The 20,922-nt window shown below is 39.4% G+C and overlaps 1 long non-coding RNA gene across 5 annotated transcripts in view; it reads right to left on the bottom strand.

Annotated features, from left to right (window-relative positions):
* LOC104148584 (uncharacterized) overlaps positions 1-20,922 on the bottom strand; it is a 136,122-nt gene that overhangs the window by 68,916 nt on the left and 46,284 nt on the right. The window lies entirely within an intron of this gene.

The following is a 20,922-nucleotide window of genomic DNA, read 5'->3' as shown; positions in this document are numbered from 1 at the left end:
GGGCAAGGTCTAGAATCTGAGTCCTTTGTGCTACATGTTTTAAGTGATCTCTTGCAAGTGTTTTGTTTTTTCCTTTAAAAATTTTTCTGATGATCTGAGTCTGCTTACAGGACATTCTTGCTCATTCATACATTAAAATCCATCACAGATTAGAGTAGGGTATGATTCACTTAGCATCTTCAGTCAAAAGGGGAGATGCTTTCCTAGAAAATACTATCAGTGCCAGAGGCGGAGACTACCTTCACTTATGCGAAAAGCCCTATCTACCACTGAAAAAATTTAAGGTAGAAATGAGATCATGTCAGATGGGACATGACAACCACATTTAATGGACCATCTGAGAAATGGTATAAATTCTCTACGGTTGATCACGCCCTACATTCATGATAACAAAATTCCCAGTAGTTTCTTTTTTAAGAATGCCTTTTACAAGTTAACACTTTCATGAGCATTGCTTCAAACACAGGATTTCATGTAAAATGCTTTCTAGTCCTCAGGAAAATGCAAACAAAAATATACTTATGATTTATTATTGCATATGCTCAGTCTTTGTAGTGAAGCTACAGAGTCTAGTCAGTTGTTTTAAAGTAATTTAATACTGCCATCAGAGAGGCATGAAGCCATTTACTGACCACAGTGCTTGAGAAAAGCTGATATAAAAGTAGAGTTAACTGAGAAATTATAAGTATTCCCAATTCTGCACTAGTGGCCATCTGGCAAGACCTGAAACATTCTCTTCCATGTGAAGAAGGCGGCAGTGTTGTGCAAAATGCTCATGTGAGGTGATGAAGGGGAAATGACCTACTGAAAAAATTTCTGAGGCAAAGGATTGCACTTACAAAAGTGCATGAACCTTTGACTGGAGTAATTATAATTTTACATCAACAGAGCGTTTCTGATCCTGGGTCCCACATGGCTCTGCATACTGTTGTACCGTAGCGGTGTTGACATTTTTCAGTAGAAGGACATCAGCAATCTAAATCAAGGCGTGTAAAGTGGGGCACTGAGGAAATTTGGGCAAGGAAAATAAAAAATATTGTGATGAGAAAGAAAGCTTGCAGATGTAACCCACGCAGGGCTAGAGACAAAGCATATATTTTTAATAGATTATTTATAAAGCAAGTTCTCTGTATCTTTGAGGCTGGCTCATGACTTCTAAACACCAATTGTTGTCAATACTGAAGATGTTAGCTTTGATTTGCAGTACTCAGAAACAGAAATCTCTTTTTCGCAAACACTCTTTTTATAGATAGCCTCATATCCCATTGCTAATTCAGAACATGCAGCTCCTACCTAACTTTACACTTGTAATTGAGAAGTTTAGAAGAAAGTCTTCTCAACTGCACACTCCTATTCAGTCAAAGGCGAGAAAGGGGCATCTTCTGGTGCCAACATAGATTTTGAAGGGTCTGTATTCCTTATCTCATCTCCTACATTAGGCACTGGAAGACCAATGTGATGAGATCAGGAAACATTAGGCACCTTTCTTTTTAAACAGTGTCAGTAAATTAGGTAGGAACAATGTTCAAAGACTGAGTATCTTTTTTGTTTATTCACTGACTGTGTTTTATCCATCCATCAAGAGGAACTCGAATGGTGTGGACTCATCCAACCAGAGAGCTTTGAACCTCCCCCAATAGATGGTAATCCGGGGGACGTGGCCAGACTCCAAGGGAACTCATCTAATGATCTAAAATAGTTACAGTCATTTAAATAGGCTGTTAATAACCATAAGAAAAGGACTTTTCTGAGTCATTTGCAACTTGAGATGTTTTTGAATCTGGAAGGCATTAGTCCAAATCCAAAACTCTTTTTCTGCCTGACCTATAATAAAGCTATGTCATGTTGAGCAGCCTGCAGGACTAAGGTCCTGGGTCAGATTTGCTAGTTGCCTATTTGTTATCATCTCTAGTGGTTTTACTTTCAGTAAGCAGGATGCTTAAAAAGGGAACAATTCTAAAAAAACACCCTGTTTTTCTTCTGCATTTCAAGATTCAGTTTCTTTTACTTTATGCTACTGGAGAAAAAAGAAAGAAACTCTCTGAGGGATGCAGCATTCTTTCCTCGCTGGAAGGGAGAGGACAAAAAGACTTTTTTTTTTTAAGAAAAGGCATTTTGGGGGTGGGGAATAGAGATTTAGGGAGTACGTAGAAGAAACGTATAACTTTGCTAGAAGACAACGTGCTCTAATTAGATGGCAGCAGGCTGGTAATATCCACACAGCCTTACTCATATCATTAATATTTTATGCTAACAGGGGCCCATCATGCATTCTTTAACATTCATTTTTTGCGCTTCACAGGTTACAGACAGGTCTTCACTTTCAATGACTATATAAGAATAAATCAAAGTCTTTAGCAAACATTTTACAAAAGAAAACGGGAAATTTCCCTGCCACAGAAGGATAAGAATTATGCTTTACCAACCGCTGGGACATTTACTTATGTTGAAAATGATAGAAAAGATAGAAAATTGCCTTGAAAATGGCTTGGAATTATATGTATACAAAAATCCTATATTTGTGTGTGTGTAGTGGGGGTGGCTGCAATACATGTATTTTGCAGCTCAGTTTAAATGCATTAAATGCTATACACAGTTTTAATCTGGAACGTCAGTGAGAATGATTCTTCATTCCAAATTCAAAGAACTAAAATCACCCAGCTACCTCTGGCCTACATTTCCTGTAACGTACGCCCAGCTTTCCTTCATCCAACCCTTGAAGGAGCCACTTTAAAATACAATGGATTTTAGTATTTGCCAATCAGCTGCTCACATGTCAGGTCACCACTAACATGAACTCTGCTGTAGAAACGTGTTTTCTGCACAGATGTCGCTGTTTAGATTTTCTCTGGTAATGAATGGACCAAGGGTCTGGTTTCATTGGCTCAATAATGAATGCTAACATATGTGGGCCCTCCTTGGCATTATAAAAAAACCTGTGTCATTTCTTCAGATTACAACATATAGGGCTTGACAGCGTCATGGAATGTACAACTGGAACAATCACTTTTTAGTTATGGAAAACGTCAGAAAGTTCATCTTTGCTTTTGAGTAGTAGGCCGCTTGGTCACAGCTGTCTAGTGTGGCCATTATGAGGTTTTCATGAATGTTGCAGAGCCAGTGTTTCCCTGCTTTACTTCTGACAAAGAGACAAAATAAAAAGCCTAATAAAGTGAAGGTTTATCAGAGTTTATGATTTCTACAGCTTGTCCCCATGCCCTTACTGTGCCAAAGGAGGCGGTCAGACATAAGCAGACCCCTAACAGACACAAGGCAATTGTGACAGTCACTCACCCAAAAATGCTTGCCCTACAGATCGGAAAAGGTTGCGGGGGAGGGAGATGGGTACAAGAGTTTGCTGGGAAAGAGTGATATTAGTTAAAATCACAGTGCAGATATATAATTAAAGTTTTTATGCCAAATTTTTCCATCAAACTTTCTAGGAAGTAGAGATGGGTCTCTTAAAAATAATATTCTCCTGTGTGGGCTTTCTAGCCTACAAAGACTCTTCTATTAATTCATGCTCACCCTCCTTTTCTCTTTACTATCATTGTTTTCTGTTGACTTATAATTTCCTCCATCTCTCTCCAAGTCCTTCCTCTTAAGTCTACTTCATTGCTTCTCGCGTTTACTACTTTAGAACAAAATCATGTTGGACTTCTGTCTGGGTAATTATTTTTAATCTTAAAGATCATTTCATCTCCCTTTTCCTTTAGAGGGGAGTTTTCTTTCAAATTTAGTCTTTCTTCAGCTTCTTATTTATCTTTTGAATTGATATTTTGCTCAGATTTCTTTTTCTTGTTGCACAGCTAAATTGCTCTTTCGCTGTTAGACTTCTGACCTCCTAAACCTGTATCTTCTTTTTCCATCAAAAAGATTAGGGGAAAAAAAAGGAGGGGGAGTCTCACTGAAAGCAGAGAAACTCAATGCACATATGCCATGTACAGGACTCACTTGAGGGGACTGAGGCGATTCTGCACTCTGTATTATTGCAGCAACTGTGAACTTTGCTGGCATCAAGGTCCCATTGTGCTTCACAAAAGATCATCCTTGCCTTAAAGAGTTTATAATCTAAGCAAACAGGACGTATAAGTGGTATAAGACAGGAGGGATGGCAATCCTTCTCATACAGGTGAAGAATTGAGATTTAAGGCAAATAAGAGCTCAGCCACCATTTAGGAAGTGAAATAAGCCCAAATTCCTCTGGCCTAGCTTTTGTGTTCATCCCTCAGCCTGGCATGGCACTTTTGTCTGCTTCTAGGCCTTCAGAGACCACTAACACTAACTTGAGTGAATGACATAAAGGAAGAACGACTTAAAAGGCTAGATTTTCCTCAGGACATTGGACATCAGACAGTGTACTAAACTGGGAAAATCGGGCCATAAATATAACAGGAAGAATTGAGCACTTCTGAATTTCTAGTTTACTAGCAGAGCAAAGCGGAGGAGCAACCTCAGTGACGCTGCTGGGTGCTTTCACCCGGGGCTCATCTTTTTCTGATCCTCTGTCGATTAGAAAGGCTGTGCTTACATGTGGAAGTATTTTCAGCATGCTTTGTATTTACTCTAGTTTGCTGTGAGAAGAGTTTGCTCCTTATATATACGTAAGAGTTACAGAGTCAGAAAAAGACAAAGGAGAGAAAGAGGAAAGGAAAGTGGGAAGGTTTATCCACAGGACCAAACAACAAAATGCACCAACTCTGAAAAGGCTTCTATACTTTCACTGCAACTTTCAAAATAAAGAAATGAAAACAAGTCTCATGAAAGCTTCCGTTCATGCCTTTCCATGACTCCACGGTGGCATTCCTGATTCTCTTCTCTGTAAGTGAGATTAGGGGAAACTACAAGAAAGAGATCTTGTCGAAAACATATGAAAAAAAGAGGAATTCCAACGCAAATCATCTTTGAATCCCTCTTTTTATAGTTAACATTATAGAAACTTCAGGCTCTTTGGGTAGACTCTGACATATGTAGAGTTTGACTGAGAAGGTTCCTTGGAGAAATTGCCTTCTGTTGTTTCCGTTCACGTAATGACAGTTTTAACTGGGCCGGGGGGAGAAAGAGCCAATTTAACAGTAAGGATTTTGCTCTGAATCATAATGTGCCTCTGATTCAGTATATTTATCGCCATGTTTCACTTGAGTAAACACGCTGTTGGTTAGAATCCACGCCAAATTATCAGACAGCATGCTTGATGTCTGTTTTTATGTTGAATTCACATCGTTTTTATTTAAAGACAAAAGCAGTATTACGGGATTTACCAGCACCCTTTTGTTGGTGCATAAGTAGTCCAGGCTTTAGCATCCCTGCAACACATACATGCTAAGTAGGTTACTACAAGCTGTTGAAGACGACATTGATTTGTTTGGCAAAGTTACTCTTTAACAAACCAGATTTGCACCTATATTACTGGCGTTAACAGGTCACTTTGAATCGTACCAGTCAATATGTAAGCGCTGCCATGCAGCTTCAAAGCATATTTGGAGAAAAATCCTCCCTTATTCCACCACATTACACTCCATTAATGTAAGGGATGAACACGACAGCAGAAAAGTTCACGTAATAAATGCTAAAATACAGGGCAGCGTTTTTAAATCCCCTTAGGATCAGATTTTTAAAGATGTCCAGGCTCCTACAGATGCAAACAGAAATTTACTGGGATTTTACCTACTGGGAATACACCTACACACATTAGACGTTGGACCATTAAATATTTTTGTAACAGACATATATAGAAGATGATTTGTGGCTGATGATGTCTGTGATGAAGGAGAAAAGGCCTCATTTATACATGTTCTCCTGTCTATGTGAATATTCTTTGCAAAGCTTTTAGTCTGCCTTTTCAAAATGTTCACTCTGGTAAGATTCATCAAACAGCTAGACATCAAATGCAGACTAGTTATATCACAACTTGTTAAATAACTCCCTTGCTGGAGATAGGCAGGCCCTCCTCATGGAATTCAGGCTCCCCTTTTAATTATCTATTTCAGGACAAGGCTAATAGCCTTGAAGAAATATTCGTTCCTTTACTGCGACTATAGAGGAAGTCTAGACAACTAACTTAGACCAAACAGCTCAGGCATGGCTAAATTTCAGTTAGATGAATCCTTTCCTCAATCTAATGGTTGAAAGTACAATACAATCATACTCACAATTACTCTAGATATAACCTGTGCTTACAACATGTCAGAAATACCTTATAACATTTCATTTTTCAGTGGCAGCCAGCTTATTATTATCAAAGAGAATCCAGAACAGGCTGGATGAGACAATGCTGTTTTTATGTTATTACTTCTAAAGTGCACCTAGCATACAGCTAAGGATTGACAGATTCTCCTTCTGTTATATCACAAGAAAAGAAAAACACATTAGTGGGGGGTTGTATGTTCATGTTCTTTGTTTTTGCTCATTTTCTGTTTTTTCATTATGATAGGTGGAAATACTTTAAAATAGAGGTATCCAAAAATAAACATTGTACTGGTAAAACTCAGTTACTCTTTCCTTGAACAGGATTTGAGATTTAAATAAATCTTTATCTCATTATCAAAAAAGCGCATTACAGTAACACTTAGAAGCTCGAGCAAGGATTAGAGCCTCATTTTTCAGACTACATCGCCAACTTAGAAACACCAACTTCTCAAAAACTGAGACCAAGATAAGAAATCTAAACAAGTTATATCAATTTTAAAAGTGAATAATGGAGACACGGAGAGGTATAAAGTCCAGATATTATTTGGGCACCTGACATCCCTTGAAAAGCATAAGTAGGTCCTAGTGCGATTAAGGAAGTGGATGCTGTGACTTCCTAAAGTTCACACACAAAAACATGCAATTCAGCCTGAAATTGGCTGACCTTAAATGAAAGATCCCTCTTCGTTCCCAGGTCAGGACTAAGTCAGAATACGAAATCTTCACTGATTTTGTTGTTCAGAATGAAATCTTATCCAAGGACTGCTGTAAGACTTCTATTTTTTTTTTTTTTTTGCGTGTATGTCCACAGTATGCTTTGCATTGTATTGATATTAGAAATTGAGATCTCTAATCTTTAATCTCCTTAAAATTGAGATAACTGGCTTTTATTTCTTATCTTGGCCTAAGACTTGAGGAGCTAGTCTCTCTGATTATACCCAATGCTTTGACTTTGACTACACAGCTAGCATAAAATGCAGCTTGAGCACATGTGTTTATAAATATGAAGTCACTAAATCTAATTTTTTTCCTCTTTAATTGCATTTTCTGCCATCAGCTATGAAAACGTGACCCACAGAAACTTAATGCTTCTGCCTGCATTACCTCACCTCCCATGTGGATACATACTCCCTGCTAACTGTCTCCTTGTCAAATCCAATGATAAACTACCACTTGTGATAACAATCTGCTGCTGTTTCTTTATTTTCCCAGATACACTTACGAGGAGCTCAGCTGTAACCTTACAAACTACCAGTAGTGAGGGGCAGCACATACTTCCAGAATAGGCAAGTGTTTCAAAAAATTGAGCACTAAGTGACACCAACGCTTTACGTGACTTCCCCTTGAGGCTGGCCAGCCTTCGTACAGGAGGCTTTCATTGTTCCTCTCCATAGGTAGCAGAAGTGCATGATCTCCCACATAGATATTTCCTGCCTCCCAGTTAGCAACTCCAGGAGGCTTCAGTGGTACAAGAAAGACCTAAAATCTAGAAAGTCTGAACTGCATCATGAAAGCCTGTTTATTGCCTTCATGCTCTAGTCTCTTTTCCCTTTTATGCAAGCTGTCTGCATTTGGTTAACACTGCCCTTCCATCACAGCATCCAAATCACAACTGCGTTTCTCTAAATCATTCAATTTTGTTTGTTTTGTTTTTGTTTTTGTTTTGTTTTTGTTTTTTTCAAAACAGAGGACTCAGAGGAGCTCATGTCATGGCTCATGGGGTCCAGTCCCTCTGCTCTTTCAGTCACCATACAGCACAGTCCCTGGCAGCAGGGACCTTAATGTCGTTTATCTTTGACAACAAGTGGAGCAGACAATATAAGCTTTATTAGCCCATTTTATGGAGAAGGAACTGAGATGAGAGGTGAAGTCAATGCTATCTGAGATGCTCTTAAGTATATGAGATACCAAGCAAGATTGGCAGAGGTATCACAGCATCCTACATCCAGGAACTGTAGCGGCTCATGTACACAATGCCCAATCTCTGCTGGCATATCCAAGTAACACTGTGAGAATCATTCTGGAAAACGGAATAAGTCTTTCCTTTGCTGTACTTCTGACATTAGTGTTAAGGTTTGCGTCATTGTCACTGTTGTTATCAATGGTATGGCACAGTGTGCACTGGGCACAACACAAGCAGGTCAGAGCCAATAGCCCTTGCTCTGATGAATTTGTGATTTAAGTATAACATAGAGACGAGAGATTCAGCAAATCAACAGAGAGCACAAAGGAATGAGAAGACACTTTATATTTTGGCCAGATATGCCTTGGAGAGGTTAGGGACATATAGCAGTGCCACAGGAGTAGGTAACTATCCCTTCACAACAGGATGACTCATGTCAGAATTACCACTGACCTGTCAGATAAAGCAATGAGTTTTTGCAGAAACTGTCAATGACCGACATCTGAGAATGCTTACATAAATTAAATCGTGAGAAGAAGTCTTGCTATAATGATTACTAAGCTATAACAAGCAGGTCAGTGCCACAGTTTTGCCATTCCTGTTAGTGACTATAAAACATACCTATTTTCATACCATAAATAAGAAGATGAAGTGAGCTTTTGCTGCATTATATTAATGCTTTCTTGAGGCTCTTGAGTTGCACACTCTGGAGTCTCTAAGTTTCTCATTTTCCAGAGTACGTTTCAGCTTCATAGAAGGACATTGGCCACTTGGCTAAAGAGCCTTCTGCAAACCTTGTAATGGCTACATCCTGCCCTGAGTTCTTCAAGTGACTGGTGCAAAATTGTTTCTGGCAGTTCAGCGAATGAGTCAGCATATAAAGAGAAATCCCTGTTGTTTTAGTAAAACACAAGTGCATAATCTGCACAGTACATAAATCTCCTAGGAGTAAAGAAAATCTTTGCATTATTCTGCATTGCATGAGGTCGATGCAGGAATGCTGATACTGGCTTTTTTAAAAAAATCTGTCTTTGGAGGGCCCCAAGGGTCTGTTATTAGCTTCTTTCCCTGCAGCCGAAGTTATTCTTTAATACTACTAAAGGTGTGTCACCTCATAGACACGCAGAATAGGTTTAGAGCATTATCAAACAGCCTTGACAGACACAATTGCTCGTCTGGTAGGAAACAGGCTCATTGAGGGCAGCGTAGGTTTACAGTAATACCTAACATTTACCGGAGAGAGTGCATCCCATCCTTGAATTGCTCGCCCTTGATGGAGAAATTTTGCCTCAGGCCCTTCTGAGACTATCACATATACATTTCAACTCCAGTGCTACTAAAAGGATTGGTTGGTATGGGAGCAGACTGCATCCAAGATAAATTGACCTTGTTAGGGATTTTCGATATTATGTTTTCTGCCCAGTCATTCATATTTATGTGTCAGCCTGAAGCACACTTGCTAAATCTGTCGGTGCTGGACATTGCTGATTTGTGGGAAAGGTCCTGGAAAAGTCACACTTTTTTCCTCTGTAGCCACAGCAACCTCCTGTGCTCTGACAGTCACGAGACTTGACTGCACCACCTAGGTCAGAATATGCTCTCTCAACTCCTGGGCTGGCTGCTCCTGATTTCCACCAACCTGGGGCATCTCTTCAGCAAGGCTTTAATTTAAATTGGTAACCTGTGCAAGTGCCAAACTGCCATGTCTTTTCTAGGACTTTATCTCAAAGTGGTGATACCAAGTTGGTTCAATCCAAGTTAAGAACAAGTCTCTTCTTCTTTTTTCTTTCCTAAGTGAAAAGGAAAGTCACATCACAAGGATGACTTTTAAAGCAGTGTTGTTTTCAAAGCAGTCCCTCATGATAAAGTGAACTGCAGCAATCTATCAGCCAGACTTTACTGTATAGTACACTAATTTCCCATTTCCACTTCATTTTGTGTATAGCACGGTAATTTGTAGATCTCAGAACTGCTACTGTAAAACCTCAGAAAACCTCAGGAAAAAAAAACAGGAATAAAAAGCCAAAGTGTCTGGACTTATCTAGAATATAAATGTGTCCACAACAAAGGCTCTTTGTGAGTAAACCTGATCTGCATTGCCAGTGGTCTTAATTTAAATATGCACAAACTTTCCACAGCTACTTAATTATTCTCTTTGTTAATTCATGCTTTTATATATACTACACATGTATTATATATATACACACACATACACACATACATAAAAGTGATCCACTGAGATAGATACCAAATTGATGGCTCTTTTATAGCTGTAAAGAATTTGCATACACAAGCCGCAGGAGTCCCTGAAATGTTGTTCAAAAATTAAATAATACGTATTTATCAGACAATGGACAATGGATTCCTCTTTTACAGTAAGAGAGTATTCAATCAGCTGAGACTCATGCTTAGGGGAAACGTTCTTTGTGAGGCAACATTATGTTACTGAGAGGTGCATAAAGGACTTGTAACTGTAGAGACCAAAAATACAAAATCAACTGCAAAGTCCTTTATAACTTTTTTTGTCAGAGGTGAAAAACAATTACTTTTAATGGGGAACCGCAGCCACCTTTGCCTCTGATGTCAGTTTTAATTGTTTCAGTGTGTGATCTAAGAAGCTGCCATGAGCAGAGCAGTCCTGGGGAGCACTCATTTCTGTTGTCAGGGTGTCTTATACCCAGCCAGCGGTTGACACTGGACTTCAAAAGTACCAGTACAGGAGGAATAAATAAAAAGAGAAGAAAAGTTCCTGTATGCTGTTCCATACCTTTCCCTATGCAGGAAAAGAGCTCTTGTCTTTGAAGTATCAGTTAGCATATCCCAGCCCATATCAGTCACTGCATGTATGGGTTCATTTTCTAACTGCAATACAGGAAAGGCTTAAAATCTACCTGTACTTCACCAAAGGATTTCAAAGAAAGGGCTGTCTTCCCTTTGGGGGCCTTCCGAGGCAAAGAAAAAAACATCGGGTGATTGAGGTGTGTATTGGGCAAGTGAATCACTAGACTTTAAACTTATTTCTGAATTTTCTAGCTAAGTAATCAGATAGGTGTGGTACTGATTTCTGTTGTTACTGTTAGAAGATGGTCAGAGATCTTCTGCAAGTGTCGGCACACCCGCTAAAGCATCACACTTTTCTAGGCCCCTTTTATAGCTGCACCATTAATCTGGGTGATACCTATAAAGGAAAACTCTGGACTGCAAGAACTATGAATAAATCAGACAGATCAGGCTTCAAAAAGAAGACAAGAAACTTCCAGCAAGTAATTAACGTCAGGCAAAACAGCATTTTCTAACAGGAAAGCATTCTGTCAGAAAATATCTGACCAGCTCTACACAGCAACTGTACAAATTAATACCAACATTTCTGCCTGGGGGCAGGGAAGGGGACAAGGCTGTTAGTGAAGTTCACTAGCTTTCAATTTTTCTAATTCCCTCTAGAATATGAAAGACCTTTTTGCAGGGCATGAGAAAAGAAAAATTCACACTTTTGTCTTCTCTGATTGCAAGAATTCTCGGTGCAGGGAGCTGCCTTTACGGGCTATCTTCAGCGGGCGCCTTGCTTCACAGCTGCAGGGTTTGGTTCAGGGGGTTGGAGGTTTTGTCGTTGTTGTTGCTGCTTTTTTTTTCTTTCACGTTGTGTTTTACATTTTAAGAATTTCTTGGTTTTAGTCAAAAATGCCTGCTGGTGCTTTCAGTGGATCCACAGTGTCTCCAGCAACAATTATCCTAAAACAGCTCCATTCCAGAGTCTCATAAAAAATATGCTCTGAGATACAGAGACAGTCTCTCTCAGGCAAGGGCTGGAACTGTCATTCTCTGTCAATTATTTTCTGTGGGAAATTAACTTGCTGCAGGAGACAGGGCAAGTCTCATTGAAATCATCTGTGCTGAATGGTTTCTTGAGTTTTTTTTTTTTTTTTTTGTTGGTAATAGATTCGACAGATCAGTGGCCAAGAGACTGCACTGTCTTAATTTTGGCATGCCACTGTCAGACTTAAAAATGTGCAGTGTACTTAGAGCTATGTGTCAGTTTATGAACATGGATTAAGGATGTTGAGGTAGATGACTTCACTATCTGACCAGCTCAAAATGCTTTTCAAGCATTCATTTAAATGCAGTGCAGCTCTCACCACTGTTCTGGCACAGCTTTGTTTAGAGCTGGGTAAAGCTCATAGCAAATGTAAATCATTAGACTGACCATCTCTGTGGGCCCAGTCCTCAGCTGTACTCTAGCTGTTTTGCAGTATGTTGCCAGAACAAAATAGCCCTAAGGTCACTGTGGTCACAGGAGGATTATGGCAATGATCCTAAAAAATATGTACAGCCAGGGTAATATTTTCACTATGACCAGCACAGCAGATGTGGCTGATGATCAAGGGATGTTGCTGGAAACACATATGTCCAAATCTGGCTACCTGGTACCCAGCTGCCCAAATAGATCTTTGGGGCAGCTGGCATAAGTTAAAAGCAGCAATGGGAAAGCTCAAGAAGAAGGTTGCTTTTCACTCCCTCTGCTAAACTGTGGTATGCATTGTCCACACTCTTTATCCCCTTCGGTGTTACTCTCAAAATTATTTATTTGAAATCTCCGTGGAGAAAACTGGTCAGGTACAATGGAAGAAAGGAAGAATGTTATTCAGATATGGGAAATTAGGATTGGGCCTTGCAAGGTGAAATCTTTCAATTGTACCTCGTCAAAAAGGACAGCTGAATATACACAGATGAGTACTTCTGCTAGGGTACTCACTTTAAGCAAACATGCAAAAACTAAACACGATGTTTTCTAGATAAGCATCGGTTTGTCAGCTTTCACCTGCTTTGTGCTATTAAAATGTAAAATTTTACTCTTTAGGGTGGACTCGGAGGATGGGGCAGGTTTTGGACCATGATCATGCCCTCTGGGTACTTCAGGAGAGAAATGATAATAATCACTCCTCTAGGCTGAACACATACTCGGGCCTGGCACCTCGCTCCCTGGAAACATGTGCCAGTCAGTAGGGCTAAGGCTTTAGAGACCTTTTTCATATAATCACTAAGTGATAACACCAGAGTGTCGTCAGAAAGCTGCAGCAGGATGCACTCAATTGGGCAAAAGCATTGAATTTGTTTCTTTTATCCCTATTCAGCACAGCTTTGAGTGTGTTGTCTCCAGTTCTTTGAGTCTGTTTTCCACAGGAATGCTCCAAGTACTTCAAAAGCACATGGAAATTCCTTTTCTTTTCCCTTCATGTTAGCACAGAAATGTTCTCAGCGCCCTGTTGTTTGGCTGGTGAGAGCTTCTAACTGTGTGTTCAGGAAATGTTAAAAATTAACAGTGTCCTGCCAAAATTGCTATTTTGCTCTTTGAAAAATGCTACTGAACTCATGAAAAATAATCTTCTGACACAGGCTAAGGAAGTGATTTATAGTACACAGTTCATATAACCAAATGTCATTGTAGCAGGGCCACTGTCTCAGCTCACCAGCTCCTCCATCTGCCCACCTTATACTCCAAGGGCAAAACCATTCCTCTGCCAAAATCAGCGGGCAGCGTACTGTTGATTTGCCAGCTCGGAAGTTGCTACGCAGCATGGGGAATCTCAGTTGCATAGAGTTTGAATTTTAGCAAGGTCTCTGCCATCAGAGATGATGGTAATGGGGGCCATAAAACTACCTAGGTAATTAGATCACAGTAAAATATTCTTCCTGCTAAAAGGGCTCAATTCTCTGTCAAGACACACTCCTCCTCAGCTAGTGCAATGGCAGCTGAGCACATGAGCACAGTGATAGGAACAAGCACCTCTAAAGTGGTTTTTTTTTTCCCTAATCACTAAGCTGCTCCTTTCATTCCTTTTGTCTTTTGCTGACTGTTTCTATTGCTTCTTTGCTGACTGTCTCCGCCTTATCTCCCTCCATGTACTAGTGCCATAACCACTGAATCCGCTCTCATCTCCTTGGTATTAACTGCTGTTGTCACCAACTACTTCTTGTCAACATTACTTGATCTCCTTTGTGCTTCACCCTGTCTTGATTCATTCTACCTGAAGTTCATGGGTATATGCAGGGACAGAGATATCAGGAGAGCGAGTTTAGCCTTTCAGTCCTGAATTTTGGAAGAAGTCATATACACAGCTGAAAAAGGAATAGATTTATGTTGCTGCAACTTTACTGATTCTACCTGAAGTTTCTCTAATTTCCACTGGTATAAGGGAGATTAAAATCCATCTAAGAGAAGAGTACCTCACTGCTGCAGAATTGCTTTTGACTGGGTATGAGATGGAGGCATATTTCCAGCCTGAAATGTATTTTCATCATATCTCATGCACGGGGCTCAGTGAAAGACTGTTATTGGAGATCTCTGCAAATCATCTGAATTACTGATAATCCTTTAGCAGTACATAAGCGATAACATGCAGTATGGCATGGGATGTAATGTCATTTATGTGTGTTTTAGATTTCGGATGCAGTTGGAAACACAGTGACTGGCTGCCAGGTGTACAGGCAGTTTAAGAGTGCAGAAGAGCTACCCTAGCTTATGCAAGGGCTGCATTTGGACCCAAGCGTCTGCAACAGCAATACTGCCATGTGATTATCTTACCGATTTGCAGCTCACAGTTTGGCTCTGTTACCTTCATAAAATGTTTCTTTTAGTAGCCAATGTTTTATTTAAGGTAGGGATACATACACAAAGCATAATGTAATGTCCCAGTTTGTCTTGCCACATATGCTCCATATATCTCGAATATGTTCTCTTCTTCGCTACACCACTGATGCCCCATTTAACTGATAAACTGAGCAGATACATTAGTACTCACAGAGCCAGGTAAAGGGCAACACTGCTTTGTCTCTAGTTAACCCAACGGAAAGATAGGAAGAGTGCAATAGGTCAGATCCCCAATTAGTTGCTCCAGTTGCTTCTAGTCTTCACCTGCAAAAGATACTTGCCAACTCTTACCAATTTCCTAAAATATTCATTTATACCTCCCTCATCACAGACTCTCTAACTATTCTCTTTGAGAGGAAAAAGTTCTAGCTTGGGCAAAGTTGTCCATCTGTTTCATTGCTTTGCCAGCAGTCTCTGCACTCCTCTACTCTAACCAGTCAATGGTAAACAGCTCATGTGGCTCTGAGCCTTTACCTCACCTGGAGGCAACACCATTTTTTGCTCCACTTCATGTAATTGTTCACCATCATGACATCAGCCGATCAGAGGTGAAGCAGTGGCTTCTAATTGCTTTACACAGCTTTTTTTTTTTTTTTGCTTCCAAATAAGGAAAAAAAATACTTAGTCCCATTCGCATTGTAAAATAAATGTGTGATATCCTTATAAGTGTGAGGATTGGTTTGCAATAAAGACAGCAGGATGCCTCAAGCAATATGGTTATGCAAAAGTAATCACACGTCTTGGGTGGCTGAATTCACTTTATTCTGTGGTTTCAGACATGCCTAAGGTATGCAACTCCCACTAGATAGTATGTTGTCCCAGCTTCTGAGAAGTTTAAGAACTGAACTTCTGGAGAGTGTGATTCCTCACTATGAGAGAAATGAGCCAACAACAACTCTGGATATTGCATAAATCACAATCAATATTTATACTTTTGCAAATGAGAGTAAGAAGGTGAGTTCTGCTCTCAGGTTTCACACTATCCTCAAACCTGAGCTGAAGCTCTCTGGGCCCTAAGATATATGGTGACTTGAATGACTGAACGTCAATGTAACCAAACCAAATAGGGTTGCATCAGGTCCAGACATCAGACCTGTCTCTGACTGTGTTGTTTATAAATCATTACCTACCAAATGAATGTGCTAATGCCCAGCATTTGCGTTCAAACATTACTAAAAGGATTTTCTTTTCATACTGTAAATATTTCAATGTTATATGGGCTTACCAAACACCACAGACACGACCAACAGCAGCAGCAGGTATTTCTTTTTCTGCAGTCTTGACAGTCTATATTTGATGGAGAAATGTAGCTCCTTGATTCATTTTGTTAATCCATGTCTTTTCTGTTCCTTTACGCAATACACGCATGCTCATTGATTAGGTTAGTGACTCATCATAAAACACAGAAGCTACAGTTCAGTGAGTAAGAGCAAGTGAGAAGTTCTTAGCGCTGGAAAGGGTAGAATCTTTTATCTTTGCTAATAATTGCTGTGAAGCCTCAAATTGTGTCCACTGAACTATTATCTTCACTTTTTAATCTTTACCTAGCAGCCTTAGGGAGCCAGAACTCACTGCACTGAGCACTGTCCAAATCTGACTGAGTGAGTGTCCCTGCTTCAGAGAGTTCAGGCATGAGGCTCTGCAGAAGGTAGGAGATGTAGAGAGATCATCAAACAACACGATCAGCCTGAAAAGCAGCAGCCTCATTAAACTATCTTCCTAATCATTGTCAAAGTAGGCTCCTTTTTCATCAGCCACACAACAAAAGCTTTTTAAGCAAAATATGAAGGTCAGATGTGAATTGGCTGTATGAGCAGACTGTGTTTTTTACCTACAGATTTACAGAAAATGGGATTGGAAAGGAGTTCAGGTTTATTTCCCTTCTCTAGTTAAGGGATTGACTAGAAGAAAGGAGGAAAACAATTGGCTTATATTTTTAATATAGAACCATGAAGTCTGTAGGCTGAGTCTGCATGTCAGCACCTCACGAGGTGTAGGAGAACATCAGTAGGGCTGGGATAGGCTGGGAAGATCTGTTCAAGTGCACGAGTATTTTATGTCAAACCTTCCGCAGGAGGACACCAGTGAAGGAACGCAAGAGGAAGGGACAAGGTGCTTTGTTCTTTTAAATGGAGACCTACAAGAACAAGCTTTTCACTTCTATTATAAAAGGATATATGTATATGAAGAAGAGGTTGCCAAGAGTAAGAGGAGGAGAAAAGGGTTTGAGATGAAAGTGACCTGAACAAGAGATTTCCCCTTCTAGATATGCCAAATCCTGGAGACATGACATCCTGTGAATTGGCATAGCTTAAGTCTGAGACCGTGCTGCAAGGATGCAGAGCTGAGTCAGGCCAAACCTATGCAACAGAGCAACGGAGAGGAACAGACAAGTCTCCCATGGCTGAGGAAGCAGAAAGGATGGATGTTTGGTAAGGGAGAGAATAAAGAAATCAGTTTTGACTACACTGATTTTAGGCCCACTAGGAACTTTCAGGTATACAAAACCATAAACTAAGCTAGAAAATGTTGAACATGAGCTGCTGCTGACACGGCTGACCTTGCAATGACACGGAGAGGATCAAAGAGTCAAGGGCAAAGGAAAGCACAATAGCATGCTGCAATTGAGGTGGCATCCTGGTAGTTTTCTGCAGCTTTTCAGAACCTTAGGCAAAACTTAGACTAAATTACCACTTACACAATTAAGCAAAAGGCTGACGTTTCAATACTGGTAAAGCTGATTCATGGCCTGCTCTACTATTTTAAAGGGCAGACTGCCAGCTACTGAAACACTGACCCTTATGTTTTTTTAACAAGTGGGCCTCCCATCCCTGTACAAACCCTGCCTAGTCTAGTTCAGTTTGTAAACGCGGCAAGAGTGCAAGGCTACGTGACTTGCATAATTTTAAAGCATAGCAACTTCATAAGCCCATAACTTACTGTTTACAAACACATTTACAACTGTTTCAATTTGGTAATGCGAATGAATGAGCAGATAGGCTCAGTATGCATTTACCTGATTTTGCTAGCATATTTAAGACATTTAGTTTATGCTAAAAGCTATACAGGATGGGATGGAAGTAGAAGATCTTACTGGTTCTAATTTCTATATATATTAAGTGCAAATACTTCACTTTTATGAAAACGTTTAACATTTAAATCTGTAATATGAATCTTCAGTAGCAGTTCAGATGAAAATTATCATCTTTCAATCTCATCACTTCTGTCACATCTATTAGATAAGGTCCTTTTTTGTCATTCTTCCATTCAGCTCAGGTTCTGAGATTACAAAATTAGCACATGGCTATAAATTCTCCTTCCTATCTGATTCTGTCCTCTGCAAATGTATTTTCCTTCCTCAATTCCATTTTTTATTTTGTTGGTGCATTGTATTTCAGAAATAACTCACTCATTTTTTTGTTCTTCAAACAGTTACCATGCTACAGGTAAAAAAGTCATTTGCCTTCACGCAAGAAGCTTTCTTCCTAAGTGCCAATATGTAATATTGTAGTATGCTACAAATCCTTCATTTCCGTAGAGGTTTGGAGCGTGCCCTTTTGTTTCTAGGGAATAAATCATGACTCCGTGATGACTGAAATGACCTTCAGTCCCTATAGTAATTTAATCTGAAGCTGAGTTGACTCTCATTAAAGATCTGTAATTCTGCTAAGAACTTCAGTGACTTGTTTTCTTTGTTGTTACTGTATATTTTCAAACCCTTTTCTGTAGCTAATTATCAAACTACATTTAGTTTTAAGTCTGAGTGACACTGACATGCATTTTTGGAAACTTTAGTTACAAAAGCAAAGTGTGGTCTCATCAAAGGACCAAGAATTTTCTAGGAATTGAATTTCACCTTGAATCACTCCAGGTTAGCCACATTATCTGTCCTATTAGCTTCAGTTTAAAGGCTCTTTCTCCAGGGTTTTGTATAGGGTATTTCTCAAAACGCTGTATATAGCTGAAATTATTGCTTACGATATTTAACCTCTCACTGCTATCCAGACGATACATAGATTTACTACACTACTAATGATGATTTCCTGTCATCGATGACCATTTAGGATAGTTTCAGCACCCTCAGTAATAAGAAACTTGAAACACCCACACTGCAGAAATTTTATGGTTTGAGAGCCAAGATTTTTTATACCTCTTAAGTGCACCTTCACTTCTTTATTACGCCATGCATGAAGTTAAATTTACCAAGTAGCATAAATCCCTTGTATCTGTGCACATGAGGAAAAAGAAATCATTAAAGGAACATCATTATATCATACATAAAAGGGAAAAATAAAGATTGAGGTAAAATGTTCACAGGTTGATGCTTGAATTTTAGTATCCAGGACGAGATGCATCTCTTCAAATTTCAGACATCTGTGGTGTTGACACCCATCCTACGCTCCTTCTAGAGTCAGTGGAGAGAAATGTGCCCTTGTAGGGGAAGATTCATGTGACCAGTTTTAGACACCTACGTAAGGATTAGATGATTCATTCCCTAGCAGTGCCTCTTCTCTCCATTGACTGAAGGCAATGTGGACAACCAAGTCAAATGGAAACGTCCACATTGTATATTTGAAGTTGGGTGTGAATTCCGTCAACTACAGCTATATTTAAAAATACGACGTAAAGCCTAGTCCAACAGCCAGTCAAGTCAAACATGTTCCATCTTCCCCTTATCAGTTTATGAGATTAAAAATTTTTAAATGCCTAATTTTCAGAAGAATTGAGTGATCCCAGTGTAAAGTGTCTCTAAAATCAGTCTAGCCCTGCATCCACTCAGGTCAGTTTTTAAACGTGGTTTTAGCAAAAAAGCTTTCCTGACTCTGAGCTTTAAATAGTCAGGCACTTTTATATGCTTTTCTCTACGTTTTCAGGCATGTAGCCTTAAAAAAGTCTCCACTTGCAAAATCTCTATTGGCATTAGTCAGAAGCCTTGTAATGATTGCCTTCAGTTATGATGATTATCCCTCTTTTTCTATCTTTTTAGTTGTTTTCTCTCTTTTTTTTTTTTTTTTGTTCAACAAATTAAATTGATCTACCTTGATTATCAGCCTTCCTGAATTATGAGACTTTTGGGCTGCATTATTTCTAACACTACAGAGAATGTTTAAAGTAACAAGAACATCATGAAACCAGATGCAAGCATAATAAATTTGGGGAAAATTAATTCTTTTTTTCTTTTCAGGTTACATTTTGGTGACCTACCTACTTGGCAAAGTTCTTCTAATAGTTGAGGCATTTTATCCTCAGAGGAGAATTTTTTTAAAATGCAATTCTATACATTCTGGCCAAAATAAGCCTGTGAAATTAACACTATTCTGGATAGCAGCAAAAAACCTGAAATCATCATCTAAAGGCATTTGCAAGCGTTCCAGGAACATCATTACATATGTATTTTTAGTCTTCAAACTGGCAGCAAGAGCAGTGTAAGACAAATTTGCATTTCAAGACTGGAACCAACTCCATTTCGCATGGATCTGATAAAAACATCAGAAGAACAACGAGATACTTTGGCATGCACATGCATTTCCTAAAATGATAGAAAAATGAGAATTTCAAGGATGCATTTTTACACCTCCCACTTCAAAGTCTTGCTACTTAATCTCCCTTGAATGAGCTTCAAATATGTCTGACCTCTTAGTAAAACTCATTCATTTCTATGTTCCTTTTCCATGTAATTCCTACAAAGAAACTGTCTCACTGAAAGTACAGATACTGTACCTTTATAATCATCAAATACAGATTATTGCAACGGTAACAAATGGGCCTGTTTCAGGGAAATCTGCTCTCGCTGGAGCCTCTCAGACCTTGTTTTCCAAAGGTTATTGCAGCACCCACCTTATTACCGGTGCCCCACAGTAAAGATGGAATAAGAAGATATAACAGGGCTTGCAGATGTGTCTCCTGAAGTCATTTCACAGTAGGCCTGAGGAACACTAATGGAAAAGTTTACTGTGCAAGCTATATGATGCTGAGGGCTTTAACTGTAAATGTACCACTCACATCTTTCAACACTGCTTTCTGGAACTAATAGCAGGGAGAAGAGAACAGGGTTATAGACGCAGAATGCTCGGATAACTTTTAGTTGTGTTTACTTTTTATTGCATTTTCAGATTTCTAAGCATCTTGACCTGTGCGTGACGACAGAAGTTTGTACAGAAGAGATGTGCAGAGCTCTCTCTTG

Source organism: Struthio camelus, chromosome 4 (genome assembly GCF_040807025.1).
Source record: "Struthio camelus isolate bStrCam1 chromosome 4, bStrCam1.hap1, whole genome shotgun sequence".
NCBI lineage: Eukaryota > Metazoa > Chordata > Aves > Struthioniformes > Struthionidae > Struthio > Struthio camelus.
This window is presented reverse-complemented; position numbering and strand designations above follow the sequence as displayed.